This window comes from Tyto alba, unplaced genomic scaffold (genome assembly GCF_018691265.1).
Source record: "Tyto alba isolate M040663 unplaced genomic scaffold, T.alba_DEE_v4.0 Super-Scaffold_17, whole genome shotgun sequence".
Classification (NCBI taxonomy): Eukaryota; Metazoa; Chordata; class Aves; order Strigiformes; family Tytonidae; genus Tyto; species Tyto alba.
The window spans coordinates 1,478,580-1,503,079 of record NW_024881279.1 but is presented as its reverse complement, the minus strand read 5'-3'; the positions used below and the strand labels follow the sequence as shown (position 1 = coordinate 1,503,079).

The following is a 24,500-nucleotide window of genomic DNA, read 5'->3' as shown; positions in this document are numbered from 1 at the left end:
ACAATAGCAGCTGGAGTGTCTCCTATCAGCTTTGCCCTCTAACAGCACGTGTCAGTATAATCTGTAGGAATTATTGTTGGAGTACTTGGAGCCATGAAAACCTATGCTTAAGCAAAAGAGGACTTAAAAAATTTAAAATCCTATGTGCAGATTTCCATCCAAAATAGCAGGACTAAACCCATTCCTAAAGCATAATAAATTCTCAGACTCACAAGGAAAGATTCCATTTTGCCCCTCTCCCCAGAAAATCCATCCAGTAAATTCTGAAGTAACAGCTGCACACATTTCTTCTGAGATGCATCTTGAATGAAAATTTAAATGAATTCACTGCAGAATTTGCTACACTTTCTATGAATAGTAGTAGTAACACATTGCTATGGGCTGTGGAGTACTTATCTGCAAGAGATCATAGCTACTCTTGAACTTAATTAGAACTGCTACTGTATGAAAAGGTACATTTGAATCTCAAGGTTTATTTGTCGGTTGTTTGGTTTTGGTTTTTGTTAAAACCAATTCAAGCTTAGCTACATGATATAAGCAGGTAGAAGTTTATTTATATTCACTCCCAGAGGTCCAAAGCAAATATTAGTCTCATAGTATGGCAAGCACTGACTGTGCAGATAACGGTGTGCTGCTTCCTGTGCTGGAATGAGCCATGAAAAACATAAATGACTCAAGGAAAGCACTCCGTACTCTTTAAGATCGAATGTAAAAAGACACGTACAACTGGACGAGCAATCCAGCTAGAAGCTTCTTCCTACCTAGTCTCTTTAATCTTCTGTTTTACCTTCCTTACAAATTTCACCCACTGCTACTACTTTTCTTTTGGCTTCCATGCTGTCCTTTTTAAATTCTTTTTTCTTTTATTTGTGTTTGCTCTAGTTTTCTTTTCCATGGCATTTTAGGTTACCTTTGTGTTAATACGTGGGTTTGGTAATATGCCAGTAAAAGTACAGAAGAAAACTACACCTACACGTGCTCCCAGATTACACCATTATCCTCTACCTCAAGTGGCAAAGAAATCTGCTCTGAACGCTGTAGGTAGTTACGGCTTGGCGGTCGGAAGCTGTCGCTCTGGACGCGAAGGTAGGGCCCCTCTCCGGACAACCAACAGCGTTTGCCTTGTGATGTCAGCAAACGGAAGTGACGTGATGTAAGGTTGTGCCACATGACAGTAAGTGCCATTTGCCATCCACCACATTGGTGTGTGTGAGCTGATGGCCCGAGCGGCCTGGGGTTGGTCGCCACGCCTCCAAAAGGCAACAAGTGGTGCCGAAACCCGGGAGAAACGTCGCCTGGAATCGGGTGAACGGCGGCCGGAGCGGCAGGACCAGCCCGGCGGGGAGGACGCTCCCGGACCAACAAGGAGGATGGAAGCCCTTGTGAAGGTCGTGTTACAGTTACATAAATTGTGGGGGAAAGTCACCCAGGCCCTGGAGGGGGCAGTACAAGCGCAGGAGACCCGGAGGGCGGCGGAGGACGGTTTGCCGGCCGCCCCGAGATAGGGAGTCGGGGCAGCCACGCGGACTCCACGCCCCCCAGGCGATGATGATTCTGCTGAGCCTAGGGATCTGTGGGAGGGCGACATGCCCCCCCCCCGCCAATCCCCGAACCCCGACCCGTTTACGGAGGGACAGAGACGAGCAGGGTCCTTCTGGGGTGGGTTAGCCGAGCAGGCCAGGGGCGTTGCGGGGGAACTAGAGTCTGAGGAAGTCTGGGTTAGACCACCACCCTACGCGCCCCAAAATGGCGCCGAGCATAAAAGGGAAAGGCGGGGTGAAGGTGTCCCCGGCGGGAACAGGGAGAAAGCGCTAGAACTAACAAGCGCACGTAAATGGGAAGGGGAGGAGAACGGAAAGAAGGGTGGTGGGGGCGGCCGAAAAGGAGAGGGGCGGAGGACCAATCAGAACGTCCGCTTGGATAAATGCCCTTATAGGGCAAACATCCCGCCGAACAGAAGGCGGGGCGAGCCAAAAGGGAGGGAACGGCCCACCCGCAAGGGAGGTGGGGGGGGGGGGGGGGCCGGAGCCCAACAAAAGAGCATTGGAACCCAGAAGCAACCGGTCAGTCGAGTTCCGACTCTGGATCAGACGCTAGCTGGGGTGAGTGGCCTGCAACCGATTCAAACTCAGAAGAGGAGGAAATGGAAATAGATCTAAAAGCCAAAACATCCCTACTCAAATTAAAGAGGAGCCGCGAAGGGGACAAACCCCTCTCACGGATTGGAGGAAAATAAAGATAGCGTGCGCCGGTTGGGCCCCATCGGCCGCGCTGGCATTCCCGGTCCGAGTGACAGATGGGGGACAGAGGGTCTACTTGCCAATAAACCCTAAGGATATACAAGCGATTGTTAAAGCAATTGCGGATAAAGGGCTTAATTCGGCTATGGTCTCCACCCTCATAGACGGTGTCTTCGGGGGAGACGACATGCTCTCATTCGATATAAAACAGACTTGTAGATTGATCTTTGACGGGGCAGGGATGATCGTTTTTAAACAAGAATGGGAGGACAACTGCGCGAGGCGATCGGCCCAAGGAGCCGGGGCGGACCACCTGCTACATGGCTCCAGTCTACAGCTGCTAATGGGTACAGACCTGACAATGATTACCCCCCAGGTGCAAGCCCAGGGCTTGCAGGCCCAGGAAGTTGCAGCAACTACTCATGCGGCCAGATTAGCCATTCGCACAGCCTCTAGAGTTATTGCCAAACTATCACCATGGGCCACAATAAAGCAAAATGAAAGTGAGAGCTTTACACGATTTGTGGATCACCTCCAAGCAGCAGTTGACTCTTCGACCCTGCCTGCAGAAGCAAAAGGTTCAGTCGTAGCAGAGTGCTTACGCCAGCAGTGTAATTCAGCAACCAAAGAAATCCTGCAATCGCTGCTGGCGGGGTCAAGCATCGCGAACATGATTAAGCATGTCACGAAGGAAGAGCATCTAGCCTCGATCCAGGCGGCTGTTTGCACTGCAATAGCTAACGTGATGGCATGTTCTAAATGTGGCCAGGCAGGCCACGCCGCAGCAAACTGTCCTCGATTGGGGGACCCGCCAACAGCACTCCCTTCGCGCCAAAACCGGCCCAGTGGGCCTTGTTGGGCCTGCGGAAAGAAAGGGCATTTTGCCAAGGAATGCAGATCTAAAACTCAGGGAAACAGGAGGGGGAGAGGGCACCTGGGCCACGCACAGCCCTCTCCCACCTGGGACACAAGGCAGCCCAACTCTATGCCAATCAACAATTATGTCAACCCCGGATGGGGCGAGGTGCCCCAGAACCCACTGCCCCCTCGAGAAGCGACCAACTTTATGGTTCAACCGACGGTCCAGCCAGATCTGTCCCTATCTCAGGGGCAGCAAAGACCACCCCTTGGGGGCGAAACACCAGGGTGGCTGTGGCGGTAAAATGTGATAATCCACCAGTGGTGTGGGGGATCTGTTCCATTTATAATACCTCAAATGACACCACCGTTAGTGTTCCCTTTTTGATTAACACCAGAGCAGATGTTACAGTTATCCCTGAGACAAATTGGCCCCAGCATTGGAAATTGGAAGATGCCCCCATGGTGGGTGGTGTCAGGAGGACTAACCCAAGCTAGAAAGAGTGCTCAATTGGTAGCAATAACACTTCACACTGAAAAAGGACCGGAGAAAACTATTACCCTCTTCCCACATGTCATGTCAGGAGTCCCACCCCTGTTGGGAAGGGACGCTTTAGCCCTATTAAAAGCCAGGGTGACAAATTTATCGTGAGGGCCACTGCCACACACCCACGTACATGGAAGTCATCCGACCCAGTGTGGGTTGAGCAGTGGCCCAAAAGATGGTAAAGTTAAGTGGTGTCCACTTAAGTCCATTAAACTGGACCTCCAGAATAAAACTAACGGAAATTGTGAGAGTTTGTCCACAGGACCGGATTATCAGACACTCCTGTAACCTGTATGCCCCAGTGGTAAGAGAAGACGACAAGGCAACAAGCAGCCTGTCCACACCTGGGGAGTTCCCTACCTTCCGGTCGCTGAATCAGTCAAACCCGAATCTTACGAGTTCTTGTTGGTTATGTTATGATGTCCCAGTTATTCCTGGTTACCCCAAGTTACACCCCATGATTCCCAGTTACCACTTGTTCAGTGTGCCTTATGTATTCTGTTCGAGATTTTGGTATATACTTTGTAAAGTTTTTACAGTTTAGCCAATTTAGTTAAGCATAGAGGGGGGGGAAATGTAGGTAGTTAAGGCTTGGCGGTTGGAAGATGTCACGCTGTACGGGAAGGTAGGACCCCTCTCCGGACAGCCAACAGCATTTGGCTTGTGATGTAAGCAGATGGAAGTGACGTTGTAAGCCCAAGCTATATAAGGTTGTGCCACATGACAATAAATGCCATTTGCCATATTGGTGGTGTCTGTGAGCTGATGGCCCGAGCGGCCTGGGGTTGGTCGCTGTGCCGTTCCTGAACCAGATCGCCACACCTCCAAAAGGCAACAGAACATTGCACCCAATGATAACTTAGAGCTAGTGCATTTTTCTCCCTTTTTCTCTAATCATTGGTTGCTTTGTTTTGTCCAAGCCAATCGACAGTTTATTTACAAAAAACAGGTTTTGCATATTATAGAAGTGGATAAATACTTTTCTCTGTCTTTACAATAGACATCTGGAGATAGTAACACCTTGGAAAGAAGAAATGAGCGCTTCACCACCACAGTGTCCACCCTACTGAACCACAACGTTCTGGGCCCTCAGATAAGTGGAGATACCAAAGCATTACAAAGCTCTGTGCCCCTGCTTCAGGGATGTTTGGGATCAGTTAGTAATTTTATCAGTAGCTGTCACACTTTTATTCTCTGCTAAATTGCCCCTGCACTATATTGTCCAGAGCAGGAAATAAGTATGTCTAGCACCTTGACTATAAAGTATATGGGTCTCCCATACAGAAACACAAAGCTTCCACAGGTTACACCTAGATCTCAGAAGCAAAGAACATAAAGGACAGTTAAAACCTGATCTCAGGCTGAAGGTGAGGGGAATGCAGCTGGCTTTGAACACTTTTTTTCTCCTTCTTGCAGTGTGTATCCTGCCATTGAGGCCTTGGTAATGATTGCTCCATTTCAAATTTACTTTTAAGCCAGGCATCCCTTTCCCAGGAAATCCCAGTTAACAGCCCTCTGAGTGAGCAGTTCCTTAACACAAGACACAGACATGCCATGTCAGCACATCAGCAGTCAATCAGAACTCTTGGCAGATTAAGAGGTGGTTCTGGTATGGCTGCTGAGAGCTGAACTGCTAGGTTTGGCCAAGAGAACCGAAATCTACCTCAGTCAGACCCCAGACTTGCCTCTGCTACTGCAAGTCTGAGCAGGGCCTGAACATACCACAGGTTGCTTCCCCAAACTCACTGAAAGGCTAGCGTGATCTCCAAAATAACTGGGCCTGGAGAGCCACACAGTGCTGGATGACCTCTGCGGTTTCTCATGCTGACAGAGCCCCACCTTTTGCCACAGGAGCTCAGCTTGATGCTAAGTGTGAGAGATGCAGCCAGCTACAGCTGTATCAGGGGCTACAAACAGCACAGGACTGTTGCACACAGTCACAAGTGACAGTGGCAATAGTTTGACCACAGGCGTCAGGTTCCAGAAATTACTTATTTCCAGGCATCTTTCCTGTATCAGAAATAGGTAGTTCTCAAAATAACAGGCGATTATGTCTGAAACTTTTTTCCACCTCTTAAGGTAAGCATGATGGAACATGAAGGTTCACAGGCAGCAGCCTTACTGTAGCACAGTAGGCTACACACCAGCAGCAGAGCTGAGGAGAGTTGGTTTTTTTTTGCAGCTGTGTGAACTTTCTAGGTCATCTCCACACAGTAAAGCCAGAAGAGAAATAAGGCTTCAGCATACTTGGGAAAATGCAGCAAATTGGAATTGATCTGGAAGATAACAAAAGCAGTTGCAGGCTCTGGATCCAGCAGTGCGCGAAGGAGGCCCTGCAGTGTGCGTTCCTCAGGCCCAGGTTAGCACTGGAAGCTATGTCTTTGTTTTAGTCACTCTGAAGTTTCTGTTCAAATCTGGGGCTGTAGCAGGGAGCTCCCCTGAAGCCCAGCTGGAATTCTTACTCAAAGGTCAAAGAGCACAAGTTTTTATGCCTGTATTTAGCAAGCAGGTTCAAATGCAAGTCTAAACAGCAAGTTTTTAGAAAACCAGTAACGCAGCAGTTTCCACAGAATTTAGAGAATCAATCAAAATCCCTTCAAAATATATCCTAAAACATAACCCCTCCTTACACCAAAGTGTGTCAGGAGCTAAATTTGACTCACTCTTGAATTAGTGGTGGGCTGTTTGGCCTCCACACACAAAATCTCTAAGTCTTAACACAGGAATAACCTGTCCTTTGAATGAATGAAAACACATGCTGCACATCCTGAGAAACAGGGAAACCTACATTCATTCAAAGTAATGGTGATCATGGTACAGGCATTTATTTAGCAAAGGCAAAACTAAATAAAACCAAACACATGCTCATAATTGCCTTCTGCAAGGGCAGAAAAATCAGCTCATCCCAATGACTTATTATCTGGCCTTCAAACACACAATAGAAATGGAACCAAAAAATAGACTAAGAATGTCTCCTCCTGCATATTTTGTGCCCAAATATTCAGTGGAATTTGGGCCTACAACTCTTTTAGGGTTTATGAAAATTCCAGCTGTAATATTTTCCTTTAAGCAAATAAAATCATCATCAGTTGAAAAAAAAACCCAACTTTTTTTCCTCATTAGTGGTAGGAAAATAGAAACCATTTAAATCCTCATCCATCACAGAGCTGCCTGCTCTGACAGGCAGCAACAGAGTATAATCCACTGTTGAACATATATTTTGTTTTCCCCTCTGTCTCTGATCTACAGAGATAGCCCAAAACTACCACCTGTGGGAATGCACAACCAAATTTATAAAAGTAATAGTGTGCCAAAGCATTCACAAGTGGTTCTGAGCAATGCCTGGGCTCTAACTCACTCCACTCCCATGTGAAGTAGGGACACTTACTTCATGTTTTTCAAAAATAGCACCAGTCCTGTCTTTACTCTTAATGGTCTAAATAGCTTTAAAATAAAATAGTCAGGTCCTGCAACCCTGGGTTTACATTTTAACATCCCAAGTTTCATAACTAGAAGCCTCCAGTTCAGGTCTTAGCCATAACTAAGACAGCAACAACAGATTACCATCACAGCCTCTGGTTTGGAGGCTTTTTTACAGTCCACATCTGAGAGGAGTGTTAGCATCTGATGTCTCAGTAATGGGCTGGATGCTCAAGTAACAAAAATGCATTGTTTTTGATGATCTAGTCCCATCTATCCTGCCAGATTCGGCCCCTGGGCAGGTGGAATGATGGACACGAGTATAGACTGGGAGAGGAGTGGCGGAAAAGCTGCCCTGCAGAAAGGGATCTGGGGGTGCTGGTGGTGGGCAGCAGGGTCAATAGGAGTCAGCAGTGTGCCCTGGCAGCCGAGAGGGCAAACCGCACCCTGGGGTGCGTCAAACACGCCATAACCAGCCGGGCAAGAGAGGGGATTGTCCCGCTGTGTTCAGCACTGGTGCAGCCTCACCTCGAGTACTGTGGGCAGTGCTGGGCCCCACCATTTGAGAAGGACGTGAAGGTCCTCAAGTGCATCCAGAGGAGAGCAACCAAGCTGGTGACAGGGCTGGCAGGCATGTCCTGCGAGGGGCAGCTGAGAACACGGGGCTTGTCTGCTTGGGGGAGAAGGAGGCCGAGGGGTGACCTCCTTGCTCTCTGCAGCTTCCTGAGGAGGGAACATGGAGTGTTGAGCTCTTCTCCCTGGGATCCGGGGACAGGACTCCCAGGAATGGCTCAAAGCTGTGCCAGGGGAGGTTCAGACTAGACATTAGGAAGCATTTCTTTACCAAGACAGTGGTCAAGCCCTGGAACAGGCTTCCTGGAGAGGTGGTTGACGCCGCAAGCCTGTCAGTTTTTAAGAGGCATTTGGAGAGTGCCCTTAACAATCGGCTTTAACTTTTGGTCAGCCCTGAAGTGGTCAGGCAGTTGGACTAGATGACTTGTAGGTCCCTTCCAACTGACCTATTCTATTGTATTCATAATTCCAGAAAGCCTCTAAGGCTACTGAGCTTCCAAATAAATTGTGCCTTCTAGCCACAGAATAAGGCAAGATACTAGCCACTAAATCTAAGGTACAGACAACTCAAAATGTTAGTCACAAAGGTTTATTTTTAGTGTGTAGTATCTTACAGTCTGTCACAGAGCGAGAAATGAGTGCCTATGCCTTCAGGAGGATAAGATCCTAGTTTACAAATGATACAAGGAATGGCAGTATCACACTGTAATATATCCACTGTGGTTTAATATCTGGTTGTTAACCATATAAAATAAAATTCTGGGCATTAGATATTCATCACCATCCCTGTATTCACTTTAATTTGATAGCATTGTTATTCCCATTTGTGGCTGCTAGCAGAGAGAATGTTTGGAGATCTGGTGTACCTGTTTGGAGGTGGGTAAAGTACTGAAAAATGAAGACTGAAAAGAAGGGGGGTAGTGCATACTGTAGCAACAGTGGTGAAGCTTTACAGGAACAATGATCAGTGCTCTGATGCTGGATTCCAGGCAAGCTTTCCTGCATTATTGTCAGGTTGCGCATTAATTTTCATTTTCTGCTTGCTTCAAGTACAAAACAAACAGAATCATAATCTCCTGTGCTCAAATATAGAAGTAAATAGACCTCCAATTATAAAAGTTGGTTTAACTCAACTAAAACTTGCATGTATCAGTAAGAGGGAGGGAAAGAAAGGAGCTTAATTTCCCTCTTTTAACACAAGGGAATTCTGATGCTGTTTCAGTGAACCTGACCAAACCCTCATTTGAAGGTACAGCATTTCTTGTGGCCCTTTACTCATCCCTGTTCTCCTCTAGAGTGCTACAATGACTACATCAGGACACTATGACAGCACCTTAATACTAAGGCTGATAGAGAAAGTTCACTTGCAAACTGTAGACCACGTTCCCTAGCACGCTCCCCCTGTGGAGTGCTGTTTGTATAACCGAGAGCCACCACAGACCTTGTTCAGCCAGAAAATCAAATGGAATTTACCATCAGTATCACAAAGCAAAGCATGCAAAATACAGTAGAAAATCTCCTTTTAATGTATGGAGACAGATAGGACCTATGTAATTCAAACCTGCATTTCAGAACAAAAGCTCCTGTTTCAGCAGTAATATTTCAGTTCAAATCCAGAGCAGCAATCTCACACACTAACAAATCATCAGAACTAAGGCTTCCTCTCAGTTAGTTATTACATAGCATAGGGTAAGACAGAGGATAAATTAAGATGTAGTCTCTGCTCCACTGATCTTAAAACTTGGTCAAAAATCCTATTGTAATTACTGTGAATAAACTACTTTCCAAAAGACAGAAAAAACTACCCCTTTAACTCCAGATGCTGCTGTCCACTTTGACTGTACAGCATGCACCTTTACATCACAGTCACTTCGTCTGTCATTAATGCATCTCCCAGCAGGCCTCATTACAGAAAAACATGGATATAGCTGTACATTTGAAGTAAGAACAAAGACTCTGATAATTATGCAACAGTTGCCTAATATGATGGCCAAATACAAGAGGTATCTGAAATAGCAAAACTCAAAGAAACACTTGCGTGAAATAACTTTACAGAGAACCATCGAAAAGCTGTTGAACTAAGCTCTGTTTGCCTTCCCTATAACAAGAAGTTCCAATTGGTTATCCACTTCTCTACCAAACTGCAGTTAAAAAAAAAAAAATCTTAGTTGAAATAGGAAAAAGTGCCTTCAGTTGAAAACTGCTTAACCCATACATCCGTACATTACTAAAGTAAAGCCGAATTTTGCGATTGACTGAAACAGAAGCAGAAATTAGGAGACCCATATGTCTCCCAGGTTAAGTGAATTCATAAAATGTACTTATAGCTGAACCTGGGGACTTGGGAAAAAGTAATGAAACATGATTCTATTTACTCTTGGAATCTTAATCAGCCATACTGCCTTTCATCTTGACAAATTAATAAATTAATGTATTGATGTTTTTTCTTGCTCTTTGAACAATGGCACATACATATTAGAATGTTGTAGTGATGGGTGGGTAGTAAGAGACTGAAAATTCAGAGCTCTGGTTTGACTAAGAACACTTCAGTAGTGTTAACCAGCATTCAGATTATTCATAGTAACACATCTTAATTTCCTCTCCAAAGAGACATCCAGATAAGCATCATTAAGCCAAATTAATTAGGTTTAAAGTAAAACATAATTGAACTGTCCCCTTTGCCATATAGGTATTGTCTGCTCTAGAGGCATATTGAAGATGGGCAGAAATTCCCAGCTTTCATCTCCATCGGGTAACTTCTCCAAGGGATGCTTGGGCTCTTTTTAGTATCACTCCACCCTTCTTTACCATAGACTTGAATGTTAGAAGACACATTATAATCATAGGTGTGTTTGGTATTCTAGGTTGGGATTGAAATGAAAATAAGTTGGAACAAAGTAGGCAAAACTGTGCAGGGAAAGTTGGAGAGAAGAACAGAAAATATTCACTAACAGATGTTGCATTCTCTAAGGGATATGAATATAATTGTACCACAATTCAAAGCAGTGATTTATGAGACCCAGCCATAGGAGTCCTAAAACACCTTGAGTTATTGTGAAAATCAAGAACAGACTCAGCAGTCTCCTCTCAAAATAGAATTTCCTTTTCTCAGATAGAAAAAAGGTATCTGAGCTAAGAGATCTATGAAGTATCTTTGGATTCAAAGCAAAATAAGTGAAACAAATGCTGCCCTAATGAAGTTAAGTGTAGTTTTGACTGAATAGCTAGTGTAGGCTATAGCTAGTACACAGTGCATGAACTTTCCTTCTCAGAAATCCTATATTTCTGTTTGTGTGATATAAGTTTATCAAGGGAAAAAAAATTAAAACCAATCATGATTATGAAAGAAGTATTTGTTTTAAATAAAAGTATATATCTACACATAAAATATATAGTGAAGCATTCTGGATAATTGTGTCACACCAGATTTCTGTTTTATGAGGCACATCAAGCTGCTTTAGGCATATTGTACCGATTTCTGGAGTTAAACAGGGTATGCGCAACATTGTTTGCTTTATTGAGAAGCAGCAAGTCAAAACAAGAAGTTTTATGATCTCATTTCACATGGTGGAATGTCAAATACTTAACAGATTTTCTGCCTTTCCAATGCAGGAAGTAAATCATGCCAATTATTTAATAACTTCATTTAATAAAATAAAGGGCTGGGGTTTTTTGTGAAGTGTTAGCCACGTTGCCAACTATCATATTTGCTCCCAGTTACTAACAGGATAAAATAAAGTTTATGCATAATTGTGAGGAAGTGTTATTCATAGACTTTGAGCCCTAGACAGGGATACGCCCCATGTAATTTTATCATATCCCACGATGCTAAAATGCAACTGCAGTAATAAGATGGGAAAGGTGTATGATTTTAAACTGGAAGTGGGTTGGTTTAGACTGGACATAAGAAAGACATTTTTTTTATGATGACCATGGTGAGACTCTGGAACAGGATGCCCAGAGAAGTTGTGGATGCCCCATCACTGGAAATGTTCAAGGTCAGGTGGGACGGAGCTTTAAGCAACCTGATATAGTTTAAGATATCCCTGACCATGGGGACAAGTCTTGCTAAGCATAGATTAGGCTAGAATTAGGAACGCAAAATGTGGACCAAGAGACAAGCATGTATTTATGCCTATGGGCAAGGAGGTTGGACAAGCTGATCTTTAAAGGTCCCCTCCAGCCCAAACCATTCTGTGATTCTATGACCTAAATGTAGTGGCGTTTTTCTGGCTAGATGTTAAAAGATTCCCTGAAGTTTTCATGTCTCCTGGAACACCCTTTGGTCGTGCTGCATTTTTCACTAGTACAATCACTAAGTTTGCACATTTCTATTTTGGGCAATAGTTTCGTACTTCCCATATATACATAGGGAATTTGATGCTGTTTTCTTTAGCGCTACGCAGATTTTTGCTGTAAAGTCTTAAGTGACAGAGGACAATGTTTTACTAGAACTAATCATATATTTCAGTTACTTGCTAATACCTTGACTGTTCCCTGCCATCCATAAGTCCTTTTTCCAGGTCCTCGAAAAAAGTTATTTTAACAATGAACACATTAAAAACTCTTCTTTTACTTTCTGTCTCTCCTACCCCCAGAGGAGGTCACAGAAGATTTTTTTTTTTCTTTTCCAAATGGCATCTCCACCTTAGGCCTATGCATGTCCCTAACAAATTATTCTGACATAGTAAATGTCTGCATGAAGATTTGAAGTTCTTTTTAGTGATCAAAATCTTCACTAACAAATATAAAACTACACTTCATGGAGGAAATTTTAATTATTAGCCATCTAAGAGACTTATTGGACATCTCATATGTACTGTTTATACAATTGTGAAATAGATAGATTGCCTCCATTTGCTAGTAAATATTCTTTTCAGGCATCCACTTTTAAAGACCAAAAGGAAAATATATTGCCTTTTTGGCAGAGCCATGTCCTTCAGGAGGTCTAAGTGCAGATAGCATTTTTAAAAAACACATCTGCCTGGATAGAAATGAAAAGTAAGTAGCTTCAGCAGCCACTAACTATGCTTCTTTGCCGTCTCTTGATGGTTAATGTATCTCAAACATTAACATAACATAAACAATTTGATTGCAAATGCCCTTCTCTCTGAGGGTTCTCAGACATCCATGTGTCCATGGGAGGTAGAAATGTATTCTCAATTCACAAGAAATTGCACCCAGCTACTATGAAGACAAAATAAGATTATGCATCTGTGTACCTTTGCACATGTCAAAAAAATCCAGCAGTTCTTCAATGTATGATAGCTCCTTTTAGATAGGAGGTATTCTTCATTACTTTTGGAAGCAATAGGCTAGATGTGCGCAATGGCACAGGTACAATAAACAAAGAGACAAGTCATGCTAAGCACAGATTAGGCTAGAATTAGGAACACAAAATGTTGAACTAAAGACAGGCATGCATTTATGCAATAAAAAGCCACATAGAAGTGCACTCTCATAAGGAAATTCACTAATATGCAGTAGAAAAACTATATTTTGTCATATCGCTAAAAGTGATGAAAAACATTAGGCTTGTATTTTTGTTTCCAAATCTAACAGCGCTGTGCTTTATCTTCCTGGTCAACATTTACTTCTTTGTCCCCCAAAAGACTCCAGCATCATCAAACAAAACATAGTTATCTGCACAACCCCCTAAATTCACAATATGACCCTATTAACCAGAGGGCTGCATCTGTCCCTAAAATTGCACTGACATTACTGAGTCTGAACGCATGAAATTCAAGACCAGATCATGATTAATACTAGAAGACAAATCCGCTCTGTGTAATTTCCAAATCTCTTCCCTTCTCAGCATTAAAAAAATTAGAAAGTCCTGCAGGATGGGGGGAAGGAAGAAAAGGGATCAAATCTAAGTAGATTTCAATACAGTCTCAAAATCTAGACCTGGTTTTTAAAAAATTCGTTATTTACGTAGTGTGGAAAATCCTGAAAATTAAGAATTTCCCCGCCTAACAGAAAAGAAATGGAAACTTTTATATTTCTCTTTTGGAAATAATGAAACTGTATTATTAAGTTGTCCTGCTATTGTGAAATCAATGTATCACTGTTGAGAATACTATTTTGATTTATATACTGTCACACTTCAAAATGAAACAGCTGTGTCAAAACCAAGCAACTCCATCAAACCAAGCACTAATTAAAAGTTATTGAAAACTGTAGCAAAAGGGTTGCTTCAATTCACAACACCTGTGAGTTTTGTGAAATTTATTTACCAAATCTGACATCAACTAGTTGTTTGGCACGACAGCTTTTACAGCATAAAGAAAAAAATTGTAACAGATAGCAGCCACTCTTCCCCAACTTCCATTCTCAAGCTGATCTCAAGAGTTGCAAGAAAGACTTGCTTCCTTCACAGATAAGGAAAGCAGACTGAAGAAGCTGCAAACCCTTGTCAGGTTGGATTCTAATGTGCAGTATCCCCAGACATATATTTCATAACTAAGTCATCATCACATGCTAGCTCTGGAAGGGACTCTCCCTCCGTAAGTTACTGTCAAGCCAGTCCCTTGGCAAGTTTGGATTTGGTGGTCTCACTGAACCTAGGCTGGAGTTGAGAACCTCATCGGCATTTCTGTAAGTGCTGGTGTTCCCCTTGTGTCAACAGAGTAAGGTGCTTAATGCAAATCTGCTCATTATTCATACTAGTATACTTGATTCTGCAAGGCTTATCAAAAAGGAAAAAATATCAACGGACTCAGGACTTCCAGAGCAGGGGGGCCAGTTTCAGCTCCTCTGTGCATGTGGGGACAACAGAAACACAAGCAAGCACTGTGCAGTTCAGTACAACTGACCATCGCTACTCAACAATATTTACAAGTTAATAGCTCAGTGAACTGCTAATATTAACCTGTTCCATTAACAAGGAGAAACAGGGCACATTTGACTGACTATGCTTACTTACTCCAAGTATTACAGAGTGATATTTACCTTTCTCAGAAATTCCTACCACAAAGAAAAAAATGCTTCAGAAAGGATGTTGGTACAAGCACTAGTTCCTATTTTCTGTCCATTTCAAGGGATCCACTGATCACCTGTAACAGAGCAGATAAATCTACTTTCCATTCTCTGACCGAATCCTCCAAAATCCACGAAGTCCCAGCAGAAGGTTTTGGGGGATAATGTAGCACCTAAAATATTAGGGAGGGACTACCAGGAATTCTTGAACTGTCTCATTTGTGTCATCTTCTATGTTCCATTAAAGAGGAACTTGTCACATGGGCAGTCATTTTACCACCACTTAAAAAGTTGCTTATATCTGAACTTGAAATTAAAAGAAGGGAGCTTTTACTTTTCTTGCCCATAGAGAAGGTCACACCACATCTGAGCTTACCCTAAGGGTCATATTTCAATTTCAGTTACACTTTGATTTTCTGCTTTCTAAGGGCAAGAGCAGATAGGGACCACAAGTCATACACACACTCCTCCCAAAGCCCTGCTTTCAGACAGTTGGCTCTGATAAAGGACAGGGTGACAGTCGTTGCACTTTGAAGTGGATTTAGCTGTGTGAACAAGCAGAAACTCTAATCTAAACTTGTTTTCTTTGAGGCCCAGAGCCAGCATTTCAATCCTTGCCAAGAAAACGATTAGCATGCTAATTCAAAACTCCACTGACCCAATCCTCCACCAGAAGAGGGTGCTGGGATTCAGGTTAGGTAACCCTAATATCAGGTTTTTTTTCAAATCAAGACTGCTGATCCAAGAACCCTGGCTCTAGATCCCAATGCTGACTCAAGAACCAGAACTTCAGAACACAGCAAGGAAAAGTCCCAAATCAAGCTGTTATGCCTTTCAATTAGAGAAGCTTGATGGCAGTTCAGGGGTACAAATTGATATCCACCTGTATATTAGACAAAAAGACAACTTCTGCAAGCTTTAATCAAACAAACTCTGTGGCCTTTAGTAGTTCTTCCCTGGGTTTGCAGGTTCTTAATGCAAATTAAGAAAACTAATGCAAGTACCACCATGAAGGTTTTTCATCTCCAGCAAATCCTTGTGGCCATTGTTTACTTCACCATCTCTGCCAACAATCTGCAATAATTTTGAGATACATTTTCTACTCCCACAAAATGGTGAAATTCCCTTGGGACTAGACGAGTAGTTCCAGTGCTTACCTGATGGAAATTTCATCCCAGTAGCAAGACTGGATTCATGCTTGTTTGATGATCTGCTCTTAAGCAATATTTTAAAGAAATACCGTTTCTACATAATTCCCATGACTGCAACAATTCTGTTAGCTACAAGGGGAACACTGACCATACACAATTCTCTCTCTCTCCAAAGCCCGTCTCATTTTGCTAGTGGGATTTGAAAAAAAAACCCAAAATTAAGTCTTTGCCTTGGCTATTATTTACCAGGTTTAATCTATGCTTTTCATTGTTTCAGAATAAAATTCAAGCCCTAATTATTGCATTACATGCCGTGTGTGTTAGGTCACATAACAGAATACATGATTAATGAAAACTGTGATTAAAAGCATGATTTGTATTATTTTAGTATGACATCATAATTCAGCATCCCAAAAATCAATCCAAAAACTCAGCTCAGACTTGCTGCAAATATTTGAAGCATTTATACAATTCTGCTCTGTATTTCTTTTTGTAGTCAGAGCATGGCAAATTTCACATGCTAATAGTTTACATGTGTTTTATTCTACCAAATGGTGATAAACAAATGGTGATAAAATGGTGATAACAAATCCTAAACATCCCCTGCTTTTGACTACACAAAAATCATAGTATTGTAGTTAGATTTTTAATCAATACCAAAATAATTTTCAGGAATACTAAAATACCTTCAGAATTGAACTCACAATACCCCTCATATTTGGGGCTCTGCACAAGGAATACAGGATTAATCTGGTGCTGCCAGGCCACTCATGCTAAAATTACCATTGGCCCTTGCTCTAAAACATGAACCAAAAAACTCTATCCAAGTTGCTGGAAGCTCCATGGAAACAGGCAAAAGGGGACAGAAGCATTATTGTTATCCGCAGAAAAGCTGAGGAGATTTGTTAAACCAATATTCTAGTATTCTGTGGCTAAAATACCATCTGTCTCTTCTTCATACAATTAATTCCCTAGAAGCTGCCCTAACACAATGCACATTGAGAAGAACACTACTGGTGAAAACATGAAACCTTGCCCTACCCTGAAAGGAAACTCAAATTTTCCTGAATTGATATTTTTCAGTAGGAGATGTATATGGACACAGATTAGACACATTATTTAAGAATGGCAGGATTGTCAGGAAAAGGATGGACTCTATCAAACTGTCCAACTCATTGAAGGATGAAAGTCTGAGAAAACATTACAGTGGTTTTGTACTTGGAACATTCTTCAAGGCCCATTCTTAGTTTACTAAAAAGATGTTTTTGTATATGTATTTTATGCAAGTAGGGTCACAATCAACCATTGCCAAAGACAACACATATAGCCTGAAAATGAGACATTGCAGTTCCCAGAGTTTATAGTATCAGGCTCTCCTTCCTATGATTTTGATTTTAACAAGCTAGCAAAACAGTCTTTTATTTAATTGAAATGTACATAAACAAGAAAACAACAAACAGTGAGGGAAGTTCATGCCCCATATAATTCTCCTGAAAAACTTTCCTTTTTTTTTTTCTTTCTAAGGTCATGCCTGCAATTATCTATTGTCTTACAGATATCAGGGAAGGATATTTTACATTCACTACTTTCTGATATTTAAGTAATTTTTCTATTTAAAGAGAGTTAACTTGTGAAAGTTTTTGCCATTTTTAGCTCAAGTCTCGCTACAACCACTGAAGGCAGATATTTATGTCAGAATGAATAAGAATAATCTGCATTCTGACCTCCCACATTCACTTTTAACAATGTAGATCTCTATGATTGTTTTATTTTCCAGACACCTTACTTCCAACCAGATTACTACCTGCTTGCAGTTCAAAATAACTTAAAAACATGTATTTTCTTTTCCTACCATATCATTATTAACGCCTTGCAGAACCTCATGTACACGTTGCTCTAACTTCCCACATCCTGTATCGCTCTTGCCCTTTCTTCCCATTTTCCGGGAAAAGAATCTGAACATTACCATTACCAGGAAAGCTCGGCAAAAACTAAACCAACATGGATTACAGTTTGTCTCTTCACATCAGCTTTACAGCAGAAACGTAAGTACATATGTGAATATCCCGTTGGTCATTTATATCCATCTTTTACAGTCAAAATACTTTTGAAAATAAAAACATTACAAGCAACATTCACTAGAAACACTCAAGGTTATTCACTTATGCATACACTGTGACCAGAGTTGGTCTTTTTAATTCCTGAATTGTGTTCTTAACCCTTCTATTGTATGTTGAAAGATAGGTTCCTTCAATATTCCTAGAGTCTGTAAGCTTTTAACAGTGGTTCAAAACAGGACTTTCATCAGATAACATTAGAAATCTTCTTTTCCATCAATGGCATTGATCAGCTGAGGGACGAGTAACTGTCATTCCCTGCCACCTCAACAAAACAAATCAAATGAAAACATACCCCGTAACACCATACATGCTGACTTAAGTAGCTCTACTCATAATGGGAAGAACAGGACTCAACAAATAAACAATCAGGATATACTGAAACTCATGTTAAATGTAGAATTTATCCTTACAGTTTACTACATAAATCTACCCCTGAAATTTACAGGATGATTTTTAGCTGAACTGTGCTGCTTTAAAAATGGAAGCATCAGCTAGTATTGATCAGAGGAACAGCATTCTCCTCCCATATAAGCAGAGTAGGATTCTCAGCTTGCAAAGGTGTAAGCATGAAACACCACCCAGTAAACCCAGCTGAGATGCTGGTTCATATATGATGTGGCAAAGTACAAAAAAAAATAAAAGGTTTCACTTCTAAGACATTCAGCATACTGTGCTGAACACACAGATTTCCATTAAGGCTGCATCTGAAACCAGGAAAATACCTTATGGTAATTTCAGAGAGAATTTAATAGGCATTAAGCTACAGTATATAATTTCAACTCAATTTCCAATGACAATGCTTACATCTTCATTGAGTTCACCTAGCACAGGCTACCACACAGATCACTGACACCGACTGCATATTCCAAGAAAATGAAAACATGTAGGTCATGCTGTGACCTACAAAAATATGTGATGCAATTCAGAAGGGATCTGCTAACACAGAACCTTGCAAACATGGGCCGAATACCACTAGGTCAGTAATACCACTGGATATGCATGGATGTTTATTAGCTATCAGTTGTGCCTCTGAAAGTCTTACTGGACACACTCTGAACTCACAGGTTCATTCTTAAAAGCATTTCCAAATAAATTAATGCAATCTTTTGCTTAATTATAAACTACTAAATTGTAACCAACACAATTGTTATTTCAGTTGTAAATCACTATGTTCTTCAAGTGCAACAGTCCCCACATACTCTTTCTTCATCTAAGATCGATTATAAGTGATTACAATTTCCCCATCAGAGATGGGAGATGAGACAAGGATATTACTAAGGATTGTATTAAATTAAAGTAGATTCTCCTAGCTCATTCTCCAAAAATGACTGCATCTCATTTTGTTCCTCACCAATGCAGAGACAATATAGAGCAGCTTGCAGAACCTTAAATATTAAGTACAAATAAATACAGTTAAAAAACTAAGGACTTCTCTACAAATACCAGAATTTCAAGAACAAAAGTAACATTCACGTTCATGAAAATAAGTGTATATTATGTATTAATACAATTTTAAGTACTTTTAAAATTCATCACTAAAATATTTGTACACCAAACCTACCCCAAATACATGCAAAACCATACAGTATTGATTCTGATTAATTTCTATCAGCTGTAACAATAAGATTTCTAGGATTTTGCATACACCATAAAAATTAATAATGAAGAATATTTCTGCATCTGTTTTAAAAGAAAATCAACTTAGTGAATTTTAACAAACCTGTGCACATGCAGGAAAAAAAAGAAATAATAAAAAAAGTCCAGAAGCCCTGATTCTACTATTTCTCCCAACTTTATTTGCTCTCTCATTATTGATTACCTTAAACCACCTGGGACCTCAATGCAATTTTCAACAGCTGTTTCTTCTTCTTTTCAGTTTTAATTTCCACATTACTTAGACCTTTAGTTTACAGTCCCTGCAATGTAAGGTTTAACAGGTCTTTCCCCTAAACACTTAAAAGAATATTATAATAAACAATTCCAACAAAATTCAACAAATAGCTTGACAAATAGAATACAGGTGCTGAACAGTAACCGAGGTATTGCCTCCTAGGTGGAGATGGAAGGAATGCATAAAGTGAAAATGGGAGACAACATGCATTTTAGCATCAGCTGTTCTCAATTAATTCAAATAATTAATTTTGTTATTTTTGATAAAATAATCTGAGATAATATTATACTTTGCATTAGCATTTTTAACATAAAAGAAGACCTGGCATACCATAGCAGCTCTTATATCTAAACAATTTTCTCAGTTTGCTTTATTATTCAGCACGGAGTTATATTTCATCCAAAGTTAGAAATGCAGTTGTCGTCTATCCAGACACAGATGTAGATAATTACAAAAGAGAAGGCAGCAGAGAATCCATATCTGAGGATGGGAAGACAAATTTGTTATAATCTAGTAAAGACCAGACCTTCAAGTGATATAGATTTATAGACGAACTTTGTAAAGGTTAGCTGCTGGGAATTTGAGCAAGCTATTGATTTAGAAATACATAATGCAAACACACCATTGTAAATTCAAGTAAAATAATTGTATAATTGTTTTATAAAACAAAAACATTTGTTTTGCAGACTTGTAACCCAAATATTGTATTGCCATGCAAAAAGATTAAAGAGAAATCTGAAGGAATCCAGAAGATACAATGAATGACTGACTAGAAAGCGATTCAAAATCCACATGTCTGGTAAGGACTATTTTGCTGCCTCACAACTTCACAAAGCAAACAGAAAGCACAAATATTGACCACAGTGAAAAATTACCATGACTCAGTAGCAAAAGCCAAGTTGTAAGCATTTTCAGTGTCCCATAGTTTGGTTACAAAGAAGAGATGAAAAAAGAAGTTATAATTAACAAACTACTTGGCTTTCAACTGCTCGAGTAACACCTGAGTTATACCAGCCTTATGACAAGTAGAAACCACCATCATACCTTTTTTACAGTTGGAGGACTATTTTTATACACCTTTAAACGACAATATCAACTGTCTATCAAATGGATGAATAGAAATCAAAATTTGAAACTATTCTGGGCATCATTTTGCCAGTTATGTTTCACAGCATCTTCCTGACTTGAATACCCTGAGGTCACTTCTCCTTTATAATGACAGAGGAATTATGCAGCATCTTTCCAGCTACATTAAGGTCTTGATAACAAAAAGTCTACCAGAACCCAGCATACATTTACAAATTACAATAGCCAATCGCCTCCTTAACACACAACCAATGTTTTAGCTGTACTTTATGTTCAATTCCTAATACTTAGGATACAAAAGTTCCTATTCAGAAGATTATTTAGCTGGGAATGGCTTTTGGAAGAAGAGGGATTATCAGAAGCCACTGAAAGGTGACAGGGACAAGGTTATCGGAAGGAAGGCTGAGACAATACATTAGCATTTGCAGTATCACAGAGCCTGGAGTTAGGCTTGGGGTGGACACTGTGGAAATGCCTGGCTCAGATTCCTCTCTGAGGTGAGGGCCATGTTTCTCTACCTTAGGCACAAACAGAACTGTCAGTCCAAGATCAAGTCAGAAAGGTTGCAGCATCTGTCACTGGCAGCCTGGAGCTCTGCTGACATCCAGAGAATCCCAGCAGTCTACCACATTGCCACAGTTCTGGGAAAGGGACCCGGCCAAAGAGTCACATCAACAGCTCCTGGCAGCCCCCTCCACCAGGTAACTACTATGGAAATCCCAAAAGAAACTTTCCAGCCTTTCCGCCCTGACAGTCCTCCTCAGGATTTTGCTCATTGTGGAAGCAAGGGTGAAAGTGGCTGCAATCCCACTAACTTGATTAGAATAACAGAATATCTCATGTTGGAAGGGACCCATAAGGATCATCAAGTCCAACTCCCTGCTCTTCACAGGACTACCTAACAGTAAACCACATGACTAAGAGCATCATCCAGATGTTCCTTGAATTCTGACAGGATTTGTGCCATGACCACTTCCCTGGGAAGCCTGTTCCAGTGACCAACCACCCTCTCAGTGAAGAACCGTTTCCTAATATCCAACCCAAACTTCCCCTGGTGCAGCTTCATTCCATTTCCTTGTGTCCTATCACTGGTCATCAGAGAGAGATCATCACCTGCCCCGCAATGCCCCCCCTTGAAGAAGTTGTAGGCTGCGATGAGGGCACCCCTCAGCCTTCTCTCCTCCAGGTAGAACAAACCAAGTGACCTCAGCCACTCCTCATAAGTCTTATCATCGAGACCTTTCACCATCTTGGTTGTCTTGCTCCAGACACACTCTAATAGTTTGATATCTTTCTTATATTGAGGTGCCCATGGCATCTTTTGATTGTTCCAGAACTACTTATAGAGCACTCATGTCTTACACTCTCTAACAATTACCAGCTAACCACTCTCAGACTTCACCAGTATCAAAACCACTTCCCAAAAACCTCTTGGAATCACCAAATATTTACCTCGCTCAGGCACCAATCTGAATCTGGTCAAGTGACAGCAAAGCTAGCATATACATCACAGCGGGCCTGCATTTGGAATTTGTATGTAGAGCAGCAGGCCAGATCAATAGAAACAAAACCTGAGCCAGAGCAGAAGGCAATAAACCTCACATTATTGCCTGAAAAGGGACAAACCATTCTCCTGGTGGGGCACCCAGACTGCTAGACCAGGCATGATATATGCACCAGTGCAGAATCTGACCCTGCAAATAAGAGACGTTGAGAATGGGACGATAACATGTCACCTTACAATGATGCGTAGGACAGTATCAGAATGCAAATGTTTTTAATAATATCTCATTCATTTTTTCCCTACAAGAGCTTAAGTTAAACTTTTAAAATATATACCTCTCTATGTTCCCAGCCTATAAGGTATACTCAGCATCTTTTATATATCTACATTCACAGCAAAAAATAGAAACAGACTACAAATGAGTATCCAGTGCCGTAAGATAGCCCAAATGCTCGATCTAGATCTGTTCTAAGTAGCCATAATGAAATCGAGGGACGTCAGTCCGGTAATTTAAGAATAAATTGCACGTCACCCCAGGTGGCACGTTTCATCAGTTAATGGCTGTGCAAAAAAAGGCATGTGTTGCACGTACAAAGAGATGCATCTTGAGCAGTCAGTGTTTGCAAGGCAGAATGACTTCACACACACATCCACGAACACACCAGCCCTGACACCCCAAGACACATACAGGTGCACTGCTAAAGCGACATGCTTGGCAAGAAACCTTGCCCAATGCTCTGTGTATGATGGAACATGGAAAGATGCACCGCGAGTAAAAATAAACCAGGGGAGTGCCTCTACAGCTGCTCCGCCGCGCTGGCTGCCCACCCCCAGATGCCATCTCACTGAGGCCCAGCCCAGGCGCTGCCGGCTGCAGTCTCCGCACAGCACAGCCCTGGAAAAACCCCTTCCTTTGTACCCAGCCATCACACCCCGAACACCGCACTCGGCACGGAGAAGGCAAGACAATGACCAACCTGGAACACAATAGTGCGGGACGAGAGAGCGGCTGAGGCGGCTCCCGGCACGGTGCTGCAGGCTGCGTCCTGCCACACCTCTCCCTCCATCTCCTCTCCATCACCTGTCCCAGCTCGCTTCCCCTCCTCTCCATCTCCAGCTCACCTCCATCGCTCCCTTGCCACCGCCCCGGCCCCCCGCGTCGCCGTCGCCCTCGCCCCAGCCCACCACCGCCGGCCGAAGTCATTGTGCCGCCGCCGCCGCGGCGGGGCCCGGGCGACCTCCCTCCACCCCTCTCACCGTGCCGCGGCCAGGAGAGGATGACGAGCGGCGAGGGACGAGCGCGGCACATCCATCTTCCCGCCGCGGCGGCAGCTCCAGCGCCCAGCACCGGCCCTGCCAGCCTCCTGCGCGCCGACGCTGAGGGCGGACGCCCGCCCCGCCGCCTCCCCGCGGCGGAGGCCTGCGCTGCCGGGCCGGGGTCTGCGGCAGGCCCCGCCCCGCCCCGCCGCCGCAGCGCGCCCGGCCTCCATGGCAACGCCGCGGCGGAGCGGCGGAACGGCGGCGGCGGTGGGGCCGCGCGGCGGGCCGGACCGGGAGCGGGCGGTGGCAGCAGCGCCCTGGGAGGGGCTCCCGCGGCACCCCGAGCCGCCCCATCGCCCCCGGCGGTCGCTGACCGCGCCGGCAGCGGGGCCCGGGGGTCTGTCAGGGCGCCTCAGCGCCCGGTATCTGAGGGTGACGGGCCTTCGTCCTCCGACTAGAGCTCGGGCGGCACGGAGCGTCCGCAGCCCACGGGGCCGCGGCGCTTGGGAGCTCTCCCGTGGAAAAATCGGGTAGGCCGGGAGCGAGGGAAGGCCTGAGGGCCCCGAACTTGAAGTCACACCTCAGGCTGACACCTCGGGCCGACAAAATGCCTTCCCAGAAGAACGAGCCCTCAACAAGACGTGTTGGGCTGGTGTGCCACGAGGCTGGGAACCTCAGTGGAAGGGCATCCCATAATGTTACGGGAAACAAGCTCCAGCCCAAACTGAGTAAATCGGAACTGTTTATATATCTGAGTAAACTGCGAAAGCTGTCACATCGCTTCTCCATAGCCCAAATGTCAGTGAGGCAGTCATGCAAATCAACGACCACAGAAACCCCTGCTCTTCAGGTTCTTCAGAAGCTTCCTCATC

The 24,500-nt window shown here is 43.0% G+C and overlaps 1 protein-coding gene across 3 annotated transcripts in view; it reads right to left on the bottom strand.

Annotated features, from left to right (window-relative positions):
• JAKMIP2 (janus kinase and microtubule interacting protein 2) overlaps positions 1-23,771 on the bottom strand; it is a 67,028-nt gene extending 43,257 nt beyond the window's left edge. For all 3 annotated transcript variants that reach the window (XM_042790229.1, XM_042790230.1, XM_042790231.1), the window contains exon 1: positions 23,626-23,771. The gene's annotated coding sequence lies outside the window, so the exon portion shown is untranslated. The remainder of the gene's footprint in view (positions 1-23,625) is intronic.
• Between the last annotated feature and the right edge of the window lie 729 nt (positions 23,772-24,500).